The following is a 23,901-nucleotide window of genomic DNA, read 5'->3' on the forward strand; positions in this document are numbered from 1 at the left end:
TCTGAATCTCGTGAAGTGGGTTTCTGTTTGCCAGAAAGAGCCACTATTCCCTTATCTGCCTTGACAGCTGACTACCAATGGCAGTAAGGCATCTAGTTCCCTATGAACTCATACCCATAACACAATCAGAGACCCCCATGACAGTTCCCAGGTTGTTCCCACTTACACACTTCCTCTCACTGCTAACTGTTCCTCATAAAACTGACAAGGCTTTTTCTCCACCAGTTTGCCATTCTCTTTGCCCCAGAGATAGCCATGGCAGGTTGAAGTTCTCAAATAAACCTTTCTTTCCACCCATGGAGTGGTCCAGTTCTGTGGTTTCTCTGTGTCCTTGCTTACATCTTGGACTGTGAAATAGACTAAGTCCTTTTAAGCTTATCACATTTACAGGGAAAAAACCCCAAGACAGCGCTGTTGACCTATCAATGAGTATTTCCTTAATGGCACGTCTCCTATAAGACTGTAGGCTTCAGAAAGACAGGAATCGTGGTTGTGTAGCTGACCCATGCATTCCAGAGCTCAGTACAGGGCCCGCATACAGCAATGCCTAGTAGACCTACACACCACCACCACCACCACCACCACCTCCACCACCACCACCACCACCACCTCCACCACCACCTCCACCACCACCACCACCACCACCACCACCACCACCACCACCACCACCACCACCACCTCCACCTCCACCTCCACCTCCACCTCCACCTCCACCTCCACCTCCACCACCTCCACCACCTCCACCACCACCTCCACCACCTCCACCACCACCACCACCACCACCTCCACCTCCACCTCCACCTCCACCTCCACCTCCACCTCCACCTCCACCACCACCTCCACCTCCACCTCCACCTCCACCTCCACCTCCACCTCCACCTCCACCTCCACCTCCACCTCCACCTCCACCTCCACCTCCACCTCCACCACCACCCAACCCGAGTAACTTCTGCATCCTTACCCTCTTCAGCACTCATGTTCTCCCGCACACATATATCTGTGGGTGGTCAAGGGGAGCAGGCTCTCTAACCTCTTTTGCATGCTTGGTTCAAGGATCCCTGTTTTGCCAGTTTCATCATTGCAGTTTTTCTTGACAGAAGTCGTAGCATAGAAAAGAACACCCTCTTCCTCCCTTCCCTCTCCCTCTCCTTCTCCCTCCTTCCCTCCCCCTCTCTCTGTGAGTGTGTGTGTGTGTGTGTGTTTACTTACCTTGAGTCGGGCTCTTCCTTCATTGTTCAGGTTGGCACCAAATTCTTGAACATGAGCAATTTTTCTGCTAAGTAGCAGGACATAATCATGCACCACCACATGCAGTTCTGTGGGAGTCTCTCTCTCTTCTCTTTTCTTTTCTCTCTCTCCCTTTCTCTCTCTCTCCTTCCTTCCTTCCTTCCTTCCTTCCTTCCTTCCTTCCTTCCTTTTTTCCTTCCACTTTGTTTAGTTTTGACCCAGCACTCGTTGTGTATCCCCGGCCACCCTGGAAGTCAGTGTGTTGAGTAAGTAGAATTGCCTCCAGCCCACAAAGACCCTCCCTGCTTCTGGGGCACGGGTCCTGGGCAGCTGGCTCCTTCCTTTTAAACGATCACATACCTGTTGTTGTTTTTAATCATTATACTCTGAGCTCAAATTTTTTTAAAAAAATCTAAATTTTTAAACTCAGAGTAGCTTATGTGTTATGAATCTAGTAAAATTTAACTACAACAGAAGATACTCATTTCAAAAGCTTTTCTTTCTTTTTTCTTTTTTATTTCTTCTTTCTTTTTTTCTTTCTTTTTTTTAATGTTTCTATAGTTGTTAGGGAGAAAAGGAACATGCTAATTGATGCAGCCAAGTTTACCCTGAGGCTCAGGTTCTATTCAAAGAACAGGGACTCTTTCAGTGCATGTGATCTGCAGGGTGGGTGCGGAGTCTGATGAGGTTATGGAAGACTTAAACCAAAACAGGATGAGATGCTTGTGCCCAGTGAGAATACCTCAGCCTCTACCACTCCTGCCAGAAAACAAAATCGAACATTTTTTCCTCCAAGTTATAAAGTGAGGTAGGTTTCCCCGCCACAGAGCCAGCATCAAAAGCAGACATTCCATGTTAGTTTCCTACTCTCGCCTTGCTGTTCTCTGAATGGTGTGGGACTGCAAAGACTTGTAGCGGGGACAATCTGCTCTTATGCCAAAGACACGCTTGGGGACCAAGGGATGGCTCAGAGGTTAAGAACGTACATTGCCGGTCTAAAATTTACCAAGTAGCCCAACTTTGCCTTGAGCTTCTGATCCTCTATCCTCCACCTACCAGTGCTGCTAACATTATAGAGGAGTGCCACCCCATCTGGATTAAAATGGTTTATTTAAAAAGTTGTATTCTATCCGGGAGGTGATGGCGATTGCTTTTAATCCCAGCACTTCGGAGGCAGAGACAAGCAGAATTGTCTCTGTGAATTCAAGGCCACCCTGGCCTACAGAGATAGTCCTAGAACAGCCAAGGCTGCACAGAGAAACCTTGTCTCAATAAATGAATGAATGAATGAATGAATAAATAAATAAAATAAAAATAAAAGCAAAAAATATAATTTTATTATTAAAGCTAATGATTTATTCTATTGCATATATTGATGTAATTGTTTTTATTTCTCAAAGTATATATTTAGTATATAAACTTGTTTATAAATATGATCATAAATAATAAATATGATCGTTATTTTTTGAGGTTAAAATAAGCTAAAAGTTTCATTAATTTTAAACTATATATGTGTTTTGGTGCTCTACATAATGAAATAAATCATATGCAGTAAAGACACTGGGAAAACAGCCCTTTCTTTTTGGTTTGTTTGTTAATCTTATAATTCTTTATTATTTTATCTGTATGCCCTCAAATGTTACCAAAGTTCCTGGTTTCTGACAAACATTTGGTCAGATCAAATTAGTGAAAGTGATGTTCATTCACTTCTCCAGAGCACATTTCCTTGCAACAGTTGGTCCTTGGCTTGGCGAGGGGATTTAAACACAGCCTTGCCTACAGCTCCATGTCAGGCAGGCTGGGCTAAACCAGGGCTCCGGGAGTGAGGTGTGCATCAGCAGAGAGAAAGCCTCATGTGCTGATTCAGCTTCGGTACTCTGCATCATAGGGATACTCTTCTGTCTCAGGCAGCAGGAAGCTAAGGATAGTAGCCATCTCCTCATCACTCAACTGGAAGCCAAAGACCTGAATGTTCTCCTGTACACGTACTGGCGTCACAGACTTCGGGGTCATCACCACATTCCTCTAAGTGTGGAGCCAAATCAGAACCTGGGCTAAGATTTTCTTGTGCATGGCACAGTCTCTTTAATTTTGAGGTCCTCTAATAATGAAGGGTCCTCTGGCTTGGGAGCCCAGGGGGCTGCAGGCTGTGATGGTGATGTCCTTGGAGTGGCAGTCCTGGATCAGTTTTTTTCTGGGTGAGGTAAGGGTGGCACTCAACCTGGTTGGTCACTGGCTTATGTTTCAGTCCAGGCATGTTCAGGTGCCTTTGAATCTGGAAGAGCTTTCACCAGCCCCTCAGCCACCAGTTCCTCCATGTTCTCTCAGGCTTCCAAGACCGTTGTTTTACTGGTGAGGATACTGCCTTCATCATCTTTGGGGAATAACTCCTTTCCCGGCTGAAGTCCCTGTGGCCAGTGAATAAGATAGAGGTCCCACTAGTCTAGCTTCAGATCCGTGAGGGTCTTCTGAAAGGTTTCCTTTAGCAGTTTTTTTCTCAAAGCAGGTAGACCACAGCTTGTTGACAATGGAGAGGTCCTCCTGCCTCACAGCCTTCTCTTTGATCTTCTCTTGGATGGCTTCTCCCACCTCATTCTCACTGCAATATGCATAAGCACAGTCGATGTGGCGATACCCAGCATCAGTGGCCGCCTCCACAGCTTCCTTGACTTGGCTTGGGGGAGACTTCCAGGTGCCCAGACCCACAATAGGGATGCTGGTTTGGGTACTGAGCTCCACGAAGGGGGCCTTGGTTGCTGCTGAAATCTTTCTGAAAGCAGATGTCTGTGTCCTGGCTAAAGAGGCAGATGGATGCTTTACATCCTGGATGAAGAGGCAGGCTTTTCAACAGCCCCCTTCCTTATGCAGAAGATAAAGTCACAGCTCAGAGAATCTCATGTGGCTTAGCCAAGGTCCCATGGCTCTTTTGTGAGTGGCAAAGGCTGCTGTGAGCTGTTTCATTTTGAGACCTGGTTTCAGGTAGCTCCTTTAAAACCCGATATGTAGCTGAGGAAGACTTTGAACTTCCAGCCTTTCTACATGTACCTCATCACTCGGGGTTGTACCTTGCACTGCTGGTTCTGGCTCTTATGCAGTACCGAGGACTAAACCCAAAAGATTGAGCATGCAACTCGAGCACTCAACCAACTGAGCTACATCCCCAGCCTGAAGGCAGTTCTTTCTATTCTGTGTCTAGAGCTTCTGGCCCCTCTGACTCAGAACAACTGACTCTGTTTCTCTCTGTCCTCCTCGACACATCCCTGTTGAAAACCCAGTTCAATAGCCAGTTAAACTTCAGGTTAGGTCCCCCCTCTCTTAAGGGTGATGAATCACAGGGCTTAATACCCTCTCAACTCTCACTCAGTCCTCAGGGAGCCCAGGAGAGGGAGAAAAGGGAACTCAGACTCAGTAAGTCAGTGGTAGGATCCTGCCTGCTCAACTGGGCCAGCAGCAGGTCAGGGTGGTCTCTGCTCCCTGTCCCCTGGTGCCACATGTTTGTTACTATTGAGTCAGAACAGTGTTCTCACTGTTGGGCAGGGATTGGGCCCATTACTCCCCTGCCCAGTCCCTGGGTGATATCAAGCATCAAGTGTGGCATGTGAAGGCCCAGTTTACAGTACTTTCCCAGAGTGACCCGGGGCTACTCCTGGTGACCTGATAAACCCATAGCCTCCCCCTGGGTCTGACTAGCTCATAAACACCCCCATCCTCCAATTCTGCAAGCAGAGGGCCCCATTCCTGGGAAGGCCCCCTGTTGCTGGCTATTCTTGTAATTAGTGACTGTTGATTGGCCCCAAAGCCATACTCATTATGCCTAGTGAAGATCAAAGGCAGGCCCAATAATCTGCTAAACGAGCTGTCAGATTAGGCATTCTTCAAGGCTATTAGAAAGATTTTTCCCCCTGGGTAAAGGCCTGTCAGGACGTATGACCCCATCATCCACCACAAACTGAACTAGAGGGGACTTTACAGCCTCTCTACTCTTCTTCATTTGCTTGTGGCCCTTTAATGGTCCAGTCCTATGGCAGGGGCCCAAGCATGATCCCTGAAGAGAGATTCAACGTAGAGAGGGATTTTCTCCCTGCCAAGACAGCCATGTTTGAGCAGAGGCATTTATACCTCTTCATCTTTGGGGTTATTGTAGACTTCCCTGGGCCCATGTGCCTTTACCTGTATGATAGACACACTGCCTCAGTTTATCTTTAAAGGCTGAAGGTCGTATTTTAATGTTGATTGCCCATCTTTTAGGAGCTAGCCCCAGAGGGATCTGTGTGCTAGTTGACATTCATTTCAAATCTGAGGCCATGGCCCTACTTTCTGGCTCCAGGCGTGGGACACAGGCCCCCGTCATCAGTGTCAGTGCCTGTAGCTGTTGGTCAACTCAGAGTGTCACTGTCTTAAGAGACTGAATCTTACTTATATTGTCTGAAAACATTACAAATGACGTATTGGTAATATCCTCTGTAATATATAAGAAGAGAGAGGCTCAGTGATTTGACCAAACCACTCAACTTCATTGTAGCTCTAAGGGTGGTACCCAAGTAGCTGGACTCAGTCCTGGCTTGGATCCAGGCACATGACTAGATTGGCCAAAGAGAAAGTATTGGTCACGAGATTTGCAAGGGGAGCATTGGGGGGATCTCTCTTTTTGTCTTAGGTAGAGTGGTTTGAGGATGGGAAATAAGAGCTGCTGAAGCTATTTTCTCTCACACCATAGAATCCGGGGCTCTTTGAGGGAGGTGCACTATAGGACCATATGCACCCAACGCCATGAGTCTTTGGAACCATCATGTGAGCTAAGCTAAGTGAACACACACGTCACCTCTACTGCTGAACTTGTTCCAGTTGGGTTTTCTGGGATTTTTCAGCTGAATAACAAGTATACAAGAGTACACAAACTACTCACCTATCCTTAGTCCCAACCTGCCAGTGGTTCTGTCCCTTAGGAAGGATCCTGGGGGAAGCCAGGAGACACTGAAAGCAGGCACGGCAATCGGCCCCTTTCAGTGGTTAGCTGCTGTCGGCGTGGCCACACTATGGCCTCACCTGTTAACTCTGTAACTGCTTCTGTTGATCACCGTGGTCCAGGCTCCATCCACTGCTCTTCATAGTCCTCCATCCTGTCTAAGCCAGTCTAGTTCTGTCCTAGTGTCAGTTAGGATTATTGTTGACAGCATTCAAAGCAATAGTGATATGAGCAAGAAGACTGTTTTTACACAACAGGGGTTAAAAAAACATATTAAAATCACTTTTTCTTTCTTCTTTCTCTTCTTCTTTACGTGTGCATCTATGTGTGCATGCGTGCCTGTGTGCGTGTGTGTGCATGTATATGCCACTACATGTGTCTGGATGTCAGAATACAATTTGTGGGGTTCTGTTCTTTCCTTTCACTATATTGGTCTTGGGGTTTGAACTCATGTTGTCAGGCTTGGCATTAAGTATTTATACACTCAACCATCTTACCAGCCACCAGTGTTCTCTTTTTAATAGCTTTTAGGAACAAGGTTTTGCTAGGTAGCCCAGGATGGCCTTGAACCCACGATCCTTCAGCCTCAGCTTCCTGAAGGCTGGGATCCCAGTGGGGTATTACAAATGCCTCTGAAGACTGGACCGGGGCTGGTGCAGCTCAGCAGCCCACAAATGGTCCTTCGTCCATTACTCCTTTACATTGGTCCTGCTTGCTAGAGACTTGTGTGTGGTTTTTTTCTGTATGTGTTTGGTTTTGCTTGTTTTGTGACATGTAGCCAGCCCGCTCTTAGATTACTTGAAGAGTTAACTTTTGAGTTTTGTTGATATTTGCTGTGCTTGCTTTCTAGCTCACTAATCTCTGTTCTCTTGCTTACCCATCTTTTCTGTTTACTTAATTTAAATTAAGTACTACACAGTGACGTTTTACAAATGGCCAAAGAGGAAAATGTGAGTTACAGATGGCAAATTTTCTTTCACCATTATGTGTTATTCCACTATATTTTTAAATGGACTTTTTACCTTGAGAAATGTTTTATCTTATGTTGATCTTGCTCTCTGTGCTGATCAGTGATAATTGTCAACTTGACAGACTCTAGAGTCACTTGGGAATGGGCCTTTGGGTCTGCCTGCCGGGGTTATTCCAGGCTAGGATGTTGGACTGTATAAAATGGAGAGAGTGAGCTGAGACTAGCAAAATAATTCATTCTTATTTCTTTCTCATTTTAAGATTTATTTTATGTATGTGAGAACACTGTCGCTGTCTTCAGACACACCAGAAGAGGGCATCGGATCCCATTACAGATGGTTGTGAGCCACCACGCGGTTGCTGGGAATTGAACTCAGGTCCTCTGGAAGAGCAGTCAGTGCTCCTGAGCACTGAGCCATCTCTCCAGCCACATTTCTATTTCTTAACTGTTGATGTGATGTGACAGCTGCTTCACACTCCCATTGCCTTGATTCCTCCCCCCAGGTCTGTATTGTGAGATGGGAGCTAAAATGAAGATAGCTCCCTCTCAGTTGCTTTGGTCAGAATCTCCTATCACAGCCTCAAGGGAAGAAACCTCAAGGCACGGTGTCAGCTTTCTTTTGCTTGTTATTTTTTCTGATACAAATTATTTCACCTTTTTTTCACCCCTCTTGGGGCCATATATTTTCATGAATCTCTTGTAAGGGGTGTTATAAGGAGATTTAAAACATTCAGTTTGAGAATCTCTGGCTATATTTCCTCTGTTACATTCATTATGATATATATTCTATTTGGTTATCTGGAATTATCTTAAGTGTATCTTCATTTTGCAGGATAGTCTTGTTAGGTATAGCATTCTTTGTGGAAAGCCCTATGCATGTGATTTTGTTGCTTTCAAGATTCTGTCTTTCAACAGTCTCTAGGTATAGGTAGCACAATATAGTAACTCTGGAACTCAGATTCTTGTCTCCTTGAAGGGTCTATTGTTGTGTTGCTGCTGTTTGTTGAGTTGACTTTGTTGAAATTATTGTATGAAGTCTATGTCCCCTGTAGTATGCAGCTCTAGAATATCTCTGGTAATTCTAGTGATTACCAGACATTGTAATTCTAGACATTGTCCACCCCTATATACACAAAATAAATAAGTAAATGCAAAGTAAGTCACAGGACCAGGACCAACCTTCTTCTTATATGCCTCTCTGTCCCCCATAGACAGTGTTCTGAACTCAACAGATACCTTTATGTCCATGGACTAGTTCACTTTCTACAAAACCTGCAATTCATTTTGTGTCTTTTAAAGTTTCTGCCAATAGTATCATTGTAACTATCCTTTTGCAACTGTTGCTGTTGACCAAAATGTCTCTCTAGAGTTTTCCATATAGCTCTAATACATTCATTTTACACTATGCAGACCTATATTAATTAGTCTTTCTCATTATTGTAACAACATCTCTGAGGCCTGAGGGATGTTTGTTTAGCTCAAAGTTCTTGGGGTTTGAAGGCACAGTGCTGGAACCAATTCAGCTCTGGTGGTGGCTTTGTGGTAGATGCCATCATAGTGGCAGGAGAGAGAGAGAGAGAGAGAGAGAGAGAGAGAGAGAGAGAGAGAGAGAGAGAGAGAGAGAGAGAGAGAGATCATATTTATTGTGAGACAGGAGCCAGAACCTGGAACAGAGATCAGATTTGAAGTGTTGGATTTATTTTCAAATGTGTGTATTGTGTATGTGTGTATGTGTGCATGCATGTCTGTCTGTCTATGCATGTGAGTTGTGTTGGAGTTACAGGTGGCTGTGAGCATGGTACCTGGCTGATAGGACCTGGACATGTCTGGAATAAAAGCAGCCAGTACTCTTAACTGCTGCTCTTCAGCCCCGAGTGTTATTTTTCTGAATGCTATTTTTTTTTTAAATTTTTGCTTTGTTTTTAAATAATCATCTTTTCTTAGAACTAACTCAACATGCCTTGAGAACTACCCAAATCCCTTCTGATGCAGCATCTCCCTAACCTGATCTAGTTCCACTAAGCTCTGCCCCTTAAAGATTCCATCACTTTCCATGTCACTCTACTGGGGACCAATCTTTCGACATACAAGCCACATGCACACCTTAGCAACAGGATTTCACAAGATGAATGTACAGACATTTCTGCATTTTAAACATTACAGAGAGATCAGGACTGAATGTCTTACTGCATCCCATTTCCTATAGCACGCATCTAAAGATGCGTCTCCTGGGTGATGGGACTTAAATCTTCCAGAAGAGGAGAATGCTTTCATGGAGCCTCTGTGTTTTTTGGATGGAAGTAACTGCATTTTTTTTTAAACACCTCCAAGGACTGTCATTTATTTCTGTCCTCTTGCAGAAGTTTTATACTGGTAGTCAGCACAGCCCATCTCATGATTTGAAACCTGTAAAATTTGATTTTCCTGGAAGACATGGACCATAACTTGTTTGTTACTGCATCTCCTAGGTTCAAGTACAGAGTAGCCACTGACTGTCAGCCGGGTTGAATTATTACTCCTTCAGCGCCACATCAAGGAGCCTTTTCTTCTCCCTGTTTTAGCACCACTAAATTCATTACATATTTGCTTTTGTATCTTTGCATGTGTGTTTCAGGGAGAAGGTGGAGGTATAAGCACACACTGTGGAGGTTGGAGGCTGACATCAAGTGCCTTCCTCGATTGCTCTCCACACTAGTTTTTGAGACTAGGTCTCTCACTGAACCTGGAGCTCACCAATTGCCTGTCTTGACTGAGATACACTCTAGGGACTTGCCTGTCTGCCTCAGCGCTGGGGTGACGAGTCTATCACCTCCACAGCCAGCTTCTTCCTGAGGGCCAGGGGTCCAAGCTCAGTTCCTCATGTTGATACAACAGACAGTGAAACTACACTGAGTGCTTACATCTTCTGCAGATGGGTATTCAGGGGCGGGCTGGGATCAAGGCTGTCTCCATATGGAAACTGTCAAATCTCCCCCTCCTCTCTGTGAAACACAGGCTGCTGAGTCAGACAGACATTTTGGGGGGTAATGGGGTATAAGTTTGAGACAAGGTCTCTTTATATAGTCATGGCCATCCTGCAACTCTCTATATAGACCAGGCTGGCCTCGAACTCTCAGAGACCCGCCTGTGTCTGCTTCCAACTGCTGGGATTCAAGGGGGGTGCCACATTCCAGGCGTCAGATAAGCATTTTTCTTGGGAAGTTATTATCTGAGATTTGTGGTGATTTGGACAGAGGTGGTAGAAAATTTAGCCTCTTGCTTTGCCATAACTTTCTTTGTGAAAGTACAAAAGATACTCATACACACAAAATAAATAAAATGTAATTTAAAAAGTTTTAAAAGATCGTGAGAAAATGATATTCAAAGACGACTCTTAAAAGCTCCTGAGAAGCCCATCCACAAATCAATGGCTTTGCTTGTTCCTAGCTGGTCTTTGAGGCAGTTTTCATGGGCACCTCTTGTGTCCATACCTGGTCCCCATTACTATATCGGCTTGACTTAATAAAGCTGCCTCTCTCCTGGCCTTAGGTTGTCCAGACAAGCTTGCCTGACAGTTTCATGGGATCATAGTTATCTACAGCCCTGAAGAAAGGCATATTCTGTCCAGACAGAAGCAATCCATGGGCCTATCAATTGAACACGGGCTTAGGAGTCAGTGTGTATCTCCCTAGGCAGATACACTTTGCACATTTAGTGGCAGCTCTGTCATTTGCCCTCAGAAAGCAGTTACATTCACACTGGGCACAAATGAAAGTCTCTATAATTGCCCAGGACCCTAGATAAAGCCCCCACTCCTTTGTCTATGTAAGAGGTCTGGGAGGATCTTGGAGTTTGTGATTTTTGGGGGGCATGTGAGACTCTCAGAGAGTATGTATTCCCTTTCTTCTGATTGACACGTGGAAAGGGATCTTTCTCTCCCTTAAAGAAAGGGACATCAGGAAACTTTTTCCTTGAGAGGGGGCCTAGGCTGGCTTTAAATTCGCTGTGTAGTTAATAATGACTTTGAACTTCTGATCCTCCTGCCTCCACTTCCCTGAGATGGACATGATTCTGTGGACCCCTGCCCCCACCAGAACCTGAGCTTCTTGTTGTTCAGAACCCAAGTCTGCTGGTACCAAGTTCTTCTCTGTGCTGTTCTGGGCCCTTCTATCACCAGATCCTTTCCCAGCTGTGTCTGTGGTGAGGTCCCTGTTTTCCTTGGGTATTGGGGAACTTCATTTCCCTGCAGCTGTGCAATTGGACAATCCCTGACAGTGGGCCTGTTTGCCCAATCCTGACTTAGGGGTTGGTAAGATTGGTGTTAGTCATGTTCAGAAACAGGATGTTACCAAACATGCCTTCTTGAGAGGGCTTCCCCATTCTGACTGGTGCTCTACATCACCAGGCCACTGGCCTTTTCTTAGCCCAATATCTGTACAGTTGTCCAACATGGTCCCATTGCCATTCTGCCCATCATTCCCTAGTCCCTGGCTCCTTTCAGATGGCTGGTCCATGCTCCTGACCTCCCAGGGGTCTTTCCTGCTTAATGGAGGCAGGTACCCAAAGGCCAGCATCCTCCCTCTCTTGCCTCTGCCCTGGGATCAAAGGTGGAAATGGCAGTAAGGTGGAGGAAGGAAGGAAGGATGAAGAAAGGGAAGAAGAGAGAAGAAAGGGAGAGAAGAAAGAAAGACAGGAGAGGGGAGAGAGTGGCAAAAAGGCAGGGGAAGGAGAGAGAGGAGAGAGGAGGGAAAGAGGGAGAGGGAGAGTGGAGAGAGAAAGAGGAGAGGAGAGGAGAGGAGGAGGGGGAAGAAAAGTAGGAAGAGAGAGAGAGAGAGAGAGAGAGAGAGAGAGAGAGAGAGAGAACAGTTCTTCGCAGGGCTTCCATGAAAGCTCTAGGGCTATAACTGTTATAACTCTAGAGCTATAACGGAGCTCTAACTGTGAGGGCCAGCACAGTGTAAGTGCTCTACACAGTGTATCCCGTGGCCATTGGTCTGACATGTCTGTTCATTTACTAGCTGGAGCAGAAAGACTGCCTGCCACACCAGCTTCCCTGGGCTTGGCTGGTCTTGGGGCCCACACCCTGCCCAAGAGGTAGACATCAGTACTCTGTTCACCAAGGCAAAATGTTGATTCTCCAGCCTGGACTTGGATTCACTTCTAGGTCTGGAAACAGACAAGATTCACATCAAAAGTTCTGTCTAGGAGTGAAGAGAGAAAGGAGGTTTGGCCTGATCAGCAGATCCGCTGCTTAGAAACACAAACAAATAATGAGTGTATTAATGACTAATGAGAACAGGTTTACAGGCTCAAGCACTCGACAGTCATCTTTGGAATCTCCCTGAAGCCAGTGAGATAGGACAAGCATTCTTCCTGTCCCGAATCTTAAGGAGTGAAGGAGGTTAGAAGTGTCCACCCATTCCACCTGGGTATCCATCCCATGTACACTCATCAAAGGTGGACACTGATGTGGATGGCAGGAAGTGCATGCTGACAAGAGCCTGATATAGCTGTCTCCTTAGAGGTCTACCAGAGTCTGACATATTCAGAGACCGATGCTCACAGCTAACCACTGATCTGATCAAGGGTTTCCCAATGGAGGAGTTAGAAAGAAGACTAAAGGAGCCGAAAAGGTTTGTGGCTCCATGAGGAGAGCAACAATACCAACCAACCAGAGCTCCCCAGGGTCTAAACCACCAGCTGGGAGCACATAGGGAGGGGCCCATGACTCCAGCTGTACATGAAGGGGAGGACGGCCTTGTCGGGCATAGGTGGGAGAGGAGATTCTTGGTCCCATGAAGAATGAACACTGAGTGGGGGGAAATTCAAGGGTGGGGAGGTGGGAGTGGGGGGGTAGATGGGGGCACATTCTCATAGCAGCATGAGGAGGGGGAATGGGATAAGAGGTCCCTGGGTGGTGGGGAGAATGGGAGTAAGGGGATAAAATCTGAATTGTAAATACAATATCCAATAAAAATAAATTTTTTAAAAAAAGGAAAAAAAAACTAGGAAAAAATATCCTAAGTGAGAAAACACAGACCCAGAAACAAAAATACAATATATACTATATACAATATATAGTATATATATATACTATATATAATATAGATATTAACTGTCAAATAAAAAATAATCTAGCTAAAGAAGAAGAAGAAGAAGAAGAAGAAGAAGAAGAAGAAGAAGAAGAAGAAGAAGAAGAAGGAGAAGAAGGAGAAGTGTCCACGTTTACACTCAACTCACCGAGTGTCACCTCCTCAGGGCTGAGTGTCTCCTCCTCTTGAGTGGGACTGCCATTGAGTGCCTTGCCCACTCATGGCAGGTGGCCTTTGGTAACTGACAAAGCTGCCCATTGTTTGACATGTCTTTCTACTCTCACCATATCCTAGGATGGCCCTAGCATTTTGGGTGTACTCAGGATGCAGAAGGTTCCTCACACTGGCCCTAGTTGGGTCTTAAGGACTGAAAGTCATCCTCTGGTGTCTGGGGACAGGGCAATGGTCCTAGAGTAAGGCCACCCTGAGGAATCAGGTAGTTATAAACCGAGTGACTCCCAGGAAGTCCTCTGCTTGTGACCTATTTCCTTCAGCTGTAAAGGGGTACAAGAGGAACTACAATCTTAATTTCTGAGCTGGGCATGGAGGCTGTAAATTGAGCTCTTGGAAGGCTGAGGCAGGAGAATTGCTACAAGTTTGAGACTAGCATGTGCTACTTAGTGAGTCCCAGAGGAGTCTAGAATACAGAGTGAGACTTGCCTTTTAAAAAAAAAAAAAAAAAAAACCAAAATTTAAATCAAAACAAAACATCCCTTCCAAAGGTCAGCAGTCACCACCACATTAGGCTTGTTTTGAGTAAAGCCTCCATAGCAGTCTTCCTCTGGGTGGCCACCCAGGAAGAGGCTGTATGGGCAGGGGGTGTTGAGAGATGAGCAAAGGACAAAGGGGTGGGAAGGGGGTTATCTTCTAACATCTTCTTCAACCCATATCTATGAACGCATCTGCAGCCCTTTCAGTTCTCATTGCTTTGCGTAGTTAGCCCAGGATGGTCCCAGCCAGTCTTACAGGTGAAGAAGCTGACACCTAGGAGACCAAAGCAGTAGTAAGTGCCCTTGCCCTGGGTGTCCATGGATAGACCCTAAGGAGTCTGCTGTTATATTGAAGAGTCATTAGCATGAAGTCACAGAGAGAAGACGTTGTGGTCAGATTTCATGGGAGTGTCAGTCCTAAGCCTCACCATCTGGAAGCTGTGGCATCTCTCTGTCAGGGTGCCTGCCACCAAGCCTGATGACCGGAATTCAATCCCCAGATCTACATGATGGAAGGCGTGTGCCTACGGCTTGCCCCGTGACTTCCACTGCTGCACTGTGGTATCTCTCTCTTCCTCCTTAGAAATTAATTCATTAAAAAAAAACAACCAAACTACGACAACAACAAAAACCCAAACCAACTCTAGGCCAAAAGATCAACTGCCCTAGGCAGGGCCTGCTCCAGAGAGACCCTGCCACCTGAGCGACAGGTCAGAGAGTTTCTACGGGAGCAAGGAGGACAGCAGAGGCAGTGTGAGGCTTGACGTGCTCAGTTGCTGGAAGCTGCTCTCAAAGCAATAGCCTGTTTTCCCAAGAAACCCAGCCCATGACCAGCAGGAGCCTATGGGCACTGAGATGGACCCAAGAAGGCAAAAGCATAGCCATTGCCCCCCACCCCCCAACTCACTGAGGCACCGAACAGAACAAAAGGGACATGGGCCAAAGCACACTGGCCTGGGAGTCCAGAAACAAGCAGGCAGCCCGACCTGTCCCCAGGTACATAGAACTACAGTAGGGTTGGTCTGGGGTTTTGTTGTTTTCAGACATGGTCTCTCTCTGCAGCTCTCACTGGCTACTCTCTTTCCAGCTCAGGCTACCTCAGACTAGTAGGGATCCTTCTGCCTCAGCTTCCTTATGCTGGGATTGTGAGCATGGGGACTCCACAGTGCTCTCAGCTCTGCAGCCTGGAAGGCTGGAGGGGGAGGGCGAAGGGTTAACTTTATTTTGGCAGTCACTCTTTCTTGGCATCTGCAAGTGGACTGGCCAGAATCTCTGCTTTCCTGTTGCCGCAGCAGTGACACAGAACAGAGGGCAGACGTGGATCTGGAGATGGTTAACTGGCCATGCTCCTGGCAAGCTGTGGGCGACTAGAGAAACTGCTGGAAACTCATGATAGAGTTCCCCAGCATGAGGGTGAGAAAAGGGGTGTGGAGCTGGGCTACCCCAGAAAGTCTGCTGTGTAGGTCAATGCAGGGCTCCTGACTCTGAACCTCCAGCAGCTCTGGACTATCAGTACTGAGAAAGCATGAAGCTTGGCACAGAGCATGCTCACTTCAGTCTTTGTTAGCTACATTGAGCTGCTGGTTTAGTGGTTTTGATTTTTCATCTTGCTTGCCTATCTACCTACCTACCTACCTACCTACCTACCTACCTACCTACCTACCTAGACAAGATCTCACTATGTAGCCCAGGCTGGCCTGGGACATGATCCTCCTGCCTAAGCCTTGTGGGGATTACAAGCAACAGCCTTGTTTTCTTTCTCCCACTCCCCGTCTTCCCACTCTCCTACTCCTGGGGCCTTGCTATCCTGGTGCTATCCGAAGTCCTCTTGTGGAGACTTCTGATTGTCTCTGGACCAGCTCCTACTCAGATCTCAGATCTCAGTTTGAATGGCACTTCAGGAAGACTTTTGCACCTAGACTGGGGCCCTTTTGTGTTATAAGCTTCCTGGTGTACTGACTATCACCTTTCAGACAGCCACATGCCTAGTCCCTCACGTTTTTTCCACTTTCTCAGGCCACCCATGAGGTGGAGGTTGGATGTGGCTTCTTTGCATCAGAGCCTAAGCAGAAGGTCCATCAGAGGAGCAGCACTATTCACAACTTTTGGAAAAGAAGGCGATTGTATGGGGGAGGGGCAGGTCACCAGGTCACCAGGTGCCCTCTGGGAGCTGTGGGCAGGGGGATTTAGCCAATCCCGAGGTTAGGACTCTCTTGCCAGGAGAGCTTTGCTCTCCACGGTGGTTTTCATTATGTTTCATTCCCAGACTATTTTGGAAGCTGGCTGCCATGGGAACTGAGTCTTTGGAAGTCCCAGGCCTTTTTTCCCTCCTACCCCCACCCACCCCCTCCATCTCTATTCCTTCTTAATTGGTTTTTAGTTCCCTGGCTTTCAGGCCGTCTGTTTATTTTGATTGCAACTCCACAGAACAAATCTTTAATGAACCAGCTTGTGGGGAGAGCCATTAGCAGCCGCCTGCCTCCAGGGAGTGGGGGAGGTGCCTGGCCTGGGTCCCAGCCTGGACTTGCACTCAATGAGGAAGCAGTGGCCAGGTACTGGGTGGCAGCCTGTGCAGGGGCACTGTCTTCTCTCCTTCAGGTGTAGTCTGGAGATGGGGACAGTTTGTCCTCCATAAGCTGTCAACTTACGAATGAAGCCTCAGCTGAGCCTCAACTGAGGTGACTTCATTAACACTCTGATACACTGAGAGGGGTTGGGCTTCCCAGACCCCCGAGTTACTCCAGTAAACAGGAAGAGGACTAGGCTGAGTACCTCACTGTCCAGACAAGGGGAGTAAGGCTGAAGCACTGAGAAGCCAGTTATCTGGCCAGCAAACCTCTGAGGAAGACAAACGGAGCAACCTCCTGAGCGTCGCTGCACTCAGGGTGAACTGGCAACCGATGGTCCTGACTGGGCTCTGCAGGCCCCAGCTCTCTGGAACAAATGCCTTTGTCTGTGTTGTGTGGGCCTGACACCATTTATGGTTTTCCTCCACTGACTGGGCATGTTCATTTCTGTCCAAAGAGTTTTGCAAACAGGAAATGCATACGAACACGCTATTGTTGTGGGTATGGAGTACACAATGACCCCTGCAGCTTTCTCACCTTGGACAAGCCCTGTCTCCAGTCACCCTCAGAGATCTGGTCACTTGTCTGTTCCTCACTGACCTCATTCTGCCTAAGCCACTCATTTCAGGAGTACAGACCCCAGGGGCGGTTCCGTTCTTTAACATCAAGCTCCATGGCCTTCGAACTTGGGGCTGCCTCTCTGAGAAACTCTGGGGTGGGCTTCAGCCTCTGTCCCACCCCTGCCTTCTGTCCAACTGGCCTCTCTTTCCTACTTCATACTGTGGGCCCCTGCGATTTCTTTGGATAGGAGGCCTCCCTCCCTGCCTGTCTCCCCTAGTCCTGGTTGGCTCTCCATTCATTCCCTCATGGTGATGTCCTGGACTTTCTCAGTGGCTGGATAGGAAAAAGCATGTCTGACCAGTGGGTCAATGGAAGTCAGAAGGGGGCTTGATGCAAAGTGCTTCTTGTTTATAATGAGAACAAACTACAAGAACCATGGATACTCTTTCCCCCCCCCCACCCCCCGCCCCAACATTACCAAAACCATCCTTTGTTTCATAAGAGTCCGAAGGAAGACAAAGCTGACCATGGAGAATTGCAGAGTGCCTGCTGACATTGAGAACAGCTAATTAACAAGACCCTGGGTTGGACATGGATCTGGACACCTTTACATCCCTGGTACTTTATGTTCCCTTGACTGTTTTGACTATTTTTGTGTGTCTTGTCTTGCTTTTATGGTTGCCAAGAAGAAGTAGGCATTCCAGGCTGCCATTCATATGAGCTGGGAGTTATCTTTGGTTACTCAAGCACCAAACAGGTAAGGGTTGTCCCTGAGGTGAAGTTGTCTCTCACCTCACTGATGCCTGACTGTAGGTGACCTGGTTACATGTATGAGCTCTGAAGAGTGATGGACAATTAAGACTCTTGCCTTTGCCATCCCTGACTTTGTTCTCATGGTCACAAATGGCTTTGACACTTCCAGCCATCACATTTGAGTTCCAGGCCAAGAGAATGGGGAAAGGGGAAAGTTTATATCAGCAAAATCTATATTTTTAATGAAGAAAACATGACCTTTTCAAGAGTCTGGCCATAAAACTCTTTTTTTTTTCTTTTTTGTTTTTTTGAGACAGGGTTTCTCTGTGTAGCCCTGGCTGTCCTCGAACTCACTCTGTAGACCAGGCTGGCCTCGAACTCAGAAATCCACCTGCCTCTGCCTCCCAAGTGCTGGAATTAAAGGCGTGCACCACCACCACCCGGCTCCATAAAACTCTTTGTACTCCGGATTAGTTGGAAACGGGTTGTCTCGTGGCTAGAATTGGAGAGATCATATTTTGCAGAGGGTTTTATTAGAAATGAGAGAGAGAGGAGAAGTGTATGCTGGTAGAAGGAATGGTTGGCATCAGCAAGGCAGTGGAGGCAGGAGTAAGCCCAGTGAGTATGACCTCCTCCCATCATCACCTACTGCAGACACCTCAGCAATCACCCATCGTACCTGTGCTAGACCATAAATTTCTTGCCAGACTCTCCCCGAGTGTATAAGATACAGGCTGACATCCCTGTACCTCACCTCCAAAATTAGGCTGCAAACCACATGTGGTCCAGTTCATCCTCTGTGCCCTCCTCCAGATGAGTACATCTCTGATTCTTCTGCTGGTAGAAACCCTCATCTCTTGGGACATATCTCCACAGCTGAGTCACCTATTTAGACCCTTCCCTGCCCTAGGCTTTTCCAACCTGTGCCCCTCAAACTGAACATTTGTCATGGAGCAATCACTTCAAAATGAAAGCTCCCTGTGGGGTGAAAACATGCCCATGCATCTGTATACTCCTGTCATACACAGAGAAGATGCTGGGTATGTGCCACTTGGCTCTGGCAATCTGGGTGCTGTGGGTAAGACCTGGAAATAGCAACAGATCTTAAAATCCAGACTTGTGGATTTGCTGTCTATGATCTGAAAAGTTCAAGGTCAACACTGAACCTCGGTGGCCAGTAGACGATCGGCTCCTTTACAGTCCACCCTGACAGCAACATGTCTGGGACCATAGGGACTGAAAAAAAAGCCACTTTCTGGAGTCTTCCTAGTCCTTGGGTCTCTCTGCCTGGAGAAACCATTTCCTTGAACACAAGAGTTTTGGATGCGGGGCACTTTACACAAATGAAACCATATGCTATAGTCTTGCATGAATTTATTTATTCACTATTACATGAATGAGATTCTTCCAGGTCACTGTGTGAGTTGTGGTTTCTTCATTCCTATTGTTGTATAATATTGAACTTTAAGAATAATTGTAATTTCTCTTTTATTTTGATGAGCATTTGAAAACTTTTCTAGTTCTCAGTGATGACAAATGGTAGACCACGAACATTTGGAATAGGTCCCCAATTTTGTGGGTTATTTGCATTGGGAATGGAATAGCATCAACAGGGAAGTGATCTATTTGGTTTTCATAGATAGAGACAAGCAGTTTCTAAGCCATTTATACTAATTTATGACCCAACAGTATGTACGAGCTCTAGTCGCCCGCCCCAGATTCCTGTGAACACTTGGTATTGTTGGTACTTTTATTTAGCCACTCACTTTAGTGATTGTGAAGTGGCATCTCATTATGGCTTGGCTTTCATTTCATTATGGCTTCCTTCATAAGACTGTGGGCTGTTGGTATGGATTTAGCTTCTAACTGTTATCTCCAGTAAGGGAGAGAAATGGGCAGAGGTCTCTGTGAAGGTGTGGCTTCTGGATGCAGGGATGCTAGAAATATACCTCTTTGCAACTGGGAGGCCAAGTGAAAGTAGAATGCCTGAGCGTGAGGGACGCTCTGATCCTGGACTACATTTGCAGAGAGGCAATGGGATGCCAAGGGAAGAATGGTGCTAGGTTCTGACACTTTATGGCACTACATTCTGGGCAATTTCTACCTCTGGTAAGTAGAAAAGCACAATTAGAAAAGCACAACAGGTGTTCAAATGACAGGGGGTGAGAACAATATCTGGGACAGGTACACAGAGATCAGTCCCCTGCACCACTGGGTCCAGTGGCTGACAGCTGACTGTATGGACCGATGCTGGAGAAGCAGAACAAGGCCTATTAGTTAAACACCCACCACAGCAGAAGGCCCTGAGACTTGTGTGTCCATTTTATGCTTGCAACATTGTCTTGAGAAATCACCATGATCCCAACACTTACTTACGAGGCAGAGGTAGGAGGACTAACGTGGGATCAAGGGTAGCCAGTGACAGGGAAAAGGTCTTGCTAGTCTGTGGCCTTCTGAAGATACACTTTTGTTGTGGGCCACCATTTAAAATACTACGAGTTTTCCTCCATCCTGATGTTATGCTCCTTAGAGCTGGTTTGGGAGATGTCTTAGTCGGTGTTCTATTGCTGTGAAGAGACACCAGGACCATGGAAGCTCTTATAAAAGAAAACATTTAATTATGGCTGACTTACAGTATCAGAGGTTTCATCCATTGTCATAATGTCCAGGAACATGGCTGTTTGCAGGCTTTCATGGTGCTGGAGAAGGAGCTGAGTGTTCTACATCTGGATTCAGATCTGCAGGCAGGAGAGAGAGAAATAGGGGGAGGGAGGGAGAGAGAGAGAGAGAGAGAGAGAGAGAGAGAGAGAACCAAACACCACTGGGACTGGCTTGAGCTTCTGAGTCCTCAAAGCCCACCCCCATGAGTCACTTCCTCTAATGAGGCCACGCCCACCCAACAAGGCCACACCCCCTAATCCTTCTAAGTAGTGCCACTCCTTGATGACCAAATTTATGAGCCTATGGGAGCCATACCTATTCAAACCACCACAAGAGACAAACATACAAACAAACATCCATTTTGCTGAGGACTGAAGTGGAGATGGCCAGGAAATCAGGAAGGAAGAAATAAAAAAGTTTTTTAGTTGTCAGCTTCAGAGACAGCTTCATCAGAGCCTACGCTGCCACCGGGGAGAATGCACGACTCTACAGAGTTGTCCTCAAAACATTTTCCCCTATTTATTTGTTTATCAGTATGTGTGTGTGATGTGCTATGTGTGTGGTGTGGTGTGGTGTGGTGTGGTGTGGTGTGGTGTGCTGCCTGTATGTCCTTGTGTGTACCTGTGCACATGGCGGCTAGAGGTAGATGTTGAGGGTCTTTTCTGGGTCACTCGCCACCTTTATTTCTTGAGACAGGGTCACCCATCGAGCCTGAAGCTCATGGATTTGTCCAGGCTATCTATCCAATGAGCTTCAGGGATGTGCTGAGGTTTTTTTAGTTTGGCTGGGATTATAGGCATGCACCACCTTGCTTGACTTTTTATGTAAGTTCTATGGCTCTGAACTCAGGCCTTCACACTTGCACACAGGCATTTACTGAGTTATGGCCCTAACCCACAACATGAGTCTTATACACATCCCACAAAATAGCACAGTGTACAAAGAACAGTCTAGAGTGACTAGGACTTTCTTTGGGAGTACTTTTAATACGACTGAAATTGTCCATCTGGAAATGCATTAGACCTAGGGTTGCCCACCTTTTTCTGGGAAGGGCCAGATTTTCAATATTTTCCACATTGTGGGCCATATGCTCCCGTCCTAGCACTGAAGCCTGCCACCTTGGTGTGAAGTAACAACATGCAGTCCCAAGAAAATAGGCCCAACTGTGAGCCAGTGAACCTTATTTACTGAAGAGGGCCTGAGCCGGAGTTGGCCTGTAGGCTGAAGCTAATTGAACCCTACTCTAGAATACACCTCACCTGCCAACAGCAGCCTCTTGCCAAAACAGCCTTGGTGGGGCTCGGAAGGAAGTGAAGGTCCTGAGGCCAGCCGCAGGCCTTCACTGCACTTTCTACCATTGTCCCTCCCCGTCCACCCCCGACGGTGAGACATGCCTGTGTTCTCTTGTTTTGTTTTTGTTTGCATGTTTATTTTCAGATTTGCTGAAGATGATTTTTGTTGTTATTGTTGCTCAAAGCTGTAAAAAAAAAAAAAAAAAAAAAAAGCCATTCAGCTTCATGTTTCCTACAGGAAAGCCCTCAGTCGCTGCTCTAGTGACTGGTGTGTTTTGTTTGTTAACATGGTCACTCCCGAAGACACTGATGCCTGCTCAGATTATCCTCTGTCCACGTCACCTCCCCAGTGTCAAGCAGTGGAGAAAGAACAAACAGTATTCTCAACATTTAGAAGTGCACCAATCTCTCTGGTCCAAAGTCCTTGGTCATAGAGCAACAAAACAAACTCCCTTCATCAGGTCTCTATGAATTGGTACCCAGCTCCTACGGCTGTCATCTCAGATGGTAGAGTTGGACTCATTAGAAGCAGAGAGCGCCAAATACTTCAAGATCTTCAACCTACAGGGCAGTCTTATTTTGAAAACCAATCCCTGAACAATCTCAAACCTTTGATTGGTGATGAATGTGATCTCTCTCTCTCTCTCCCTTGGCCCCCCCCCGCTCTGGGTGTGTGTGGGTGTGGGGTGTGTGTGTGTGTGTTGAGACAGGATCTCTCTGTGTAGGTTTGGTTATCCTGGAATTCACTATGGAGACCATGCTGGCCTCAAACTCACAGAGATATGCCTTCTTCTCCCTCCTGGGAATTGGGATTTAAGGGTATGCAACCACTGTATCTGGCCTGATTAAGATTTTTAAATAAAATATTGTTCTGTCAGAACATCAAAGCATTAATCTTTCTTGTGTTGTAGAATGTAAGGAGTTTAAAGAAATCTTGTACAAATATCGCATAAATTGCTTAAAAAATTGTCTACTCTCTATATAAGATTAGAATTATTGCTACTATGATATTCAAAAGAAATGGTACCCAGAAGCCCAAAGCAGATATTTTGGGATCTAGGATAAGACTCTGTTGAGAGCCATTGGGTGTCCCACGTAATAGAGCAATTTTAAGATAGAGGGGTCACACACAAAGAGAGTCCCCTTGCCCACCTCTGCTGTGGGGAATTAGCTTTGGCCCTCCCAGACCTATTGACCCCTAAGTAACTCTCCTAAATCCAGATAATCCTCGGAAGATCAACCCACACACCCATCACAGTCAGCTTGTCAAAGCCTGACAGGCTCCAGGGCTGGGAGGAAGGCAGCCTGGGCTGGCGAGACTGATCCCCTGGTCACTATTCAGAGTGATCTTTCAGGTCTGGTGTGGAACAGTCTGGCAGGGGTGCCCAGCCTGGACGTCAAAGGGGACTCTTTTCCCTCCCACAATGGGTCTGGTAGGGGAAAAAAAAAAGGTAATTTACTTAGAAGCAGCCTGGGCCAATATTTGCTTTGTTCTTTTTGGATCTGTTCTGCATTGCAAAGGTACCCCAGGGGGAATGGTAACCGTGGCACCCGGGTAATGCAGTGGTAATAGAAACAGACGCTGGAGGATCAGCCCTAGAGAACCTGAAGCCAGTTCCCAGACAGCCTGGACTGGAGGGTAGATCAACAGAGACAAACTTAATCCCTGTCCTCACAGAGACCTGCCCACTGGGCTTTAGCAAAAGCCACTGTGTTTGTCCTCTGTTCCTGGAGAATGTTGGCAAAACAGCCCCGAGCCCTATGAAGAAGGAGGGCAGAAGGTCCCACCACAATGGATTGGGGGCTTCAGAAATCCGTTGAGCTCTGCATCTGGAGAGACTAAGCAGGCTGCAATGAGGAACAGGCCTTGTGAAGGAATCAAGACCAAACTGTCTCTAGCATCAAGGGAAAAAAACAATTCATTTGATCTGATCCCTTCTCTATACTGTGATGAGCATCGAGAAACAGAGTAGGCTCTGTGGCCATACCACCCTGAACCTGCGTAATCTTGTCTGGTCTCAGAAGCTAAGCAGCGTCGGGCCTGGCTAGTTCTGGGATAGGAGAAACCGAGTGGCTAAGACCCAGCTATGTTAGACACAACTGGGACATTTCAAGTATAAGAC

General features: G+C 46.6%; 1 pseudogene; it reads right to left on the reverse strand.

The window, feature by feature from the left end:
• Nucleotides 1-3,090: 3,090 nt before the first annotated feature.
• LOC117716859 (aldose reductase-related protein 2 pseudogene) lies at nucleotides 3,091-5,578 on the reverse strand (annotated as a pseudogene).
• Nucleotides 5,579-23,901: the final 18,323 nt, after the last annotated feature.

The sequence above is a fragment of the Arvicanthis niloticus genome, chromosome 11 (assembly GCF_011762505.2).
Source record: "Arvicanthis niloticus isolate mArvNil1 chromosome 11, mArvNil1.pat.X, whole genome shotgun sequence".
NCBI classification, from domain to species: Eukaryota; Metazoa; Chordata; class Mammalia; order Rodentia; family Muridae; genus Arvicanthis; species Arvicanthis niloticus.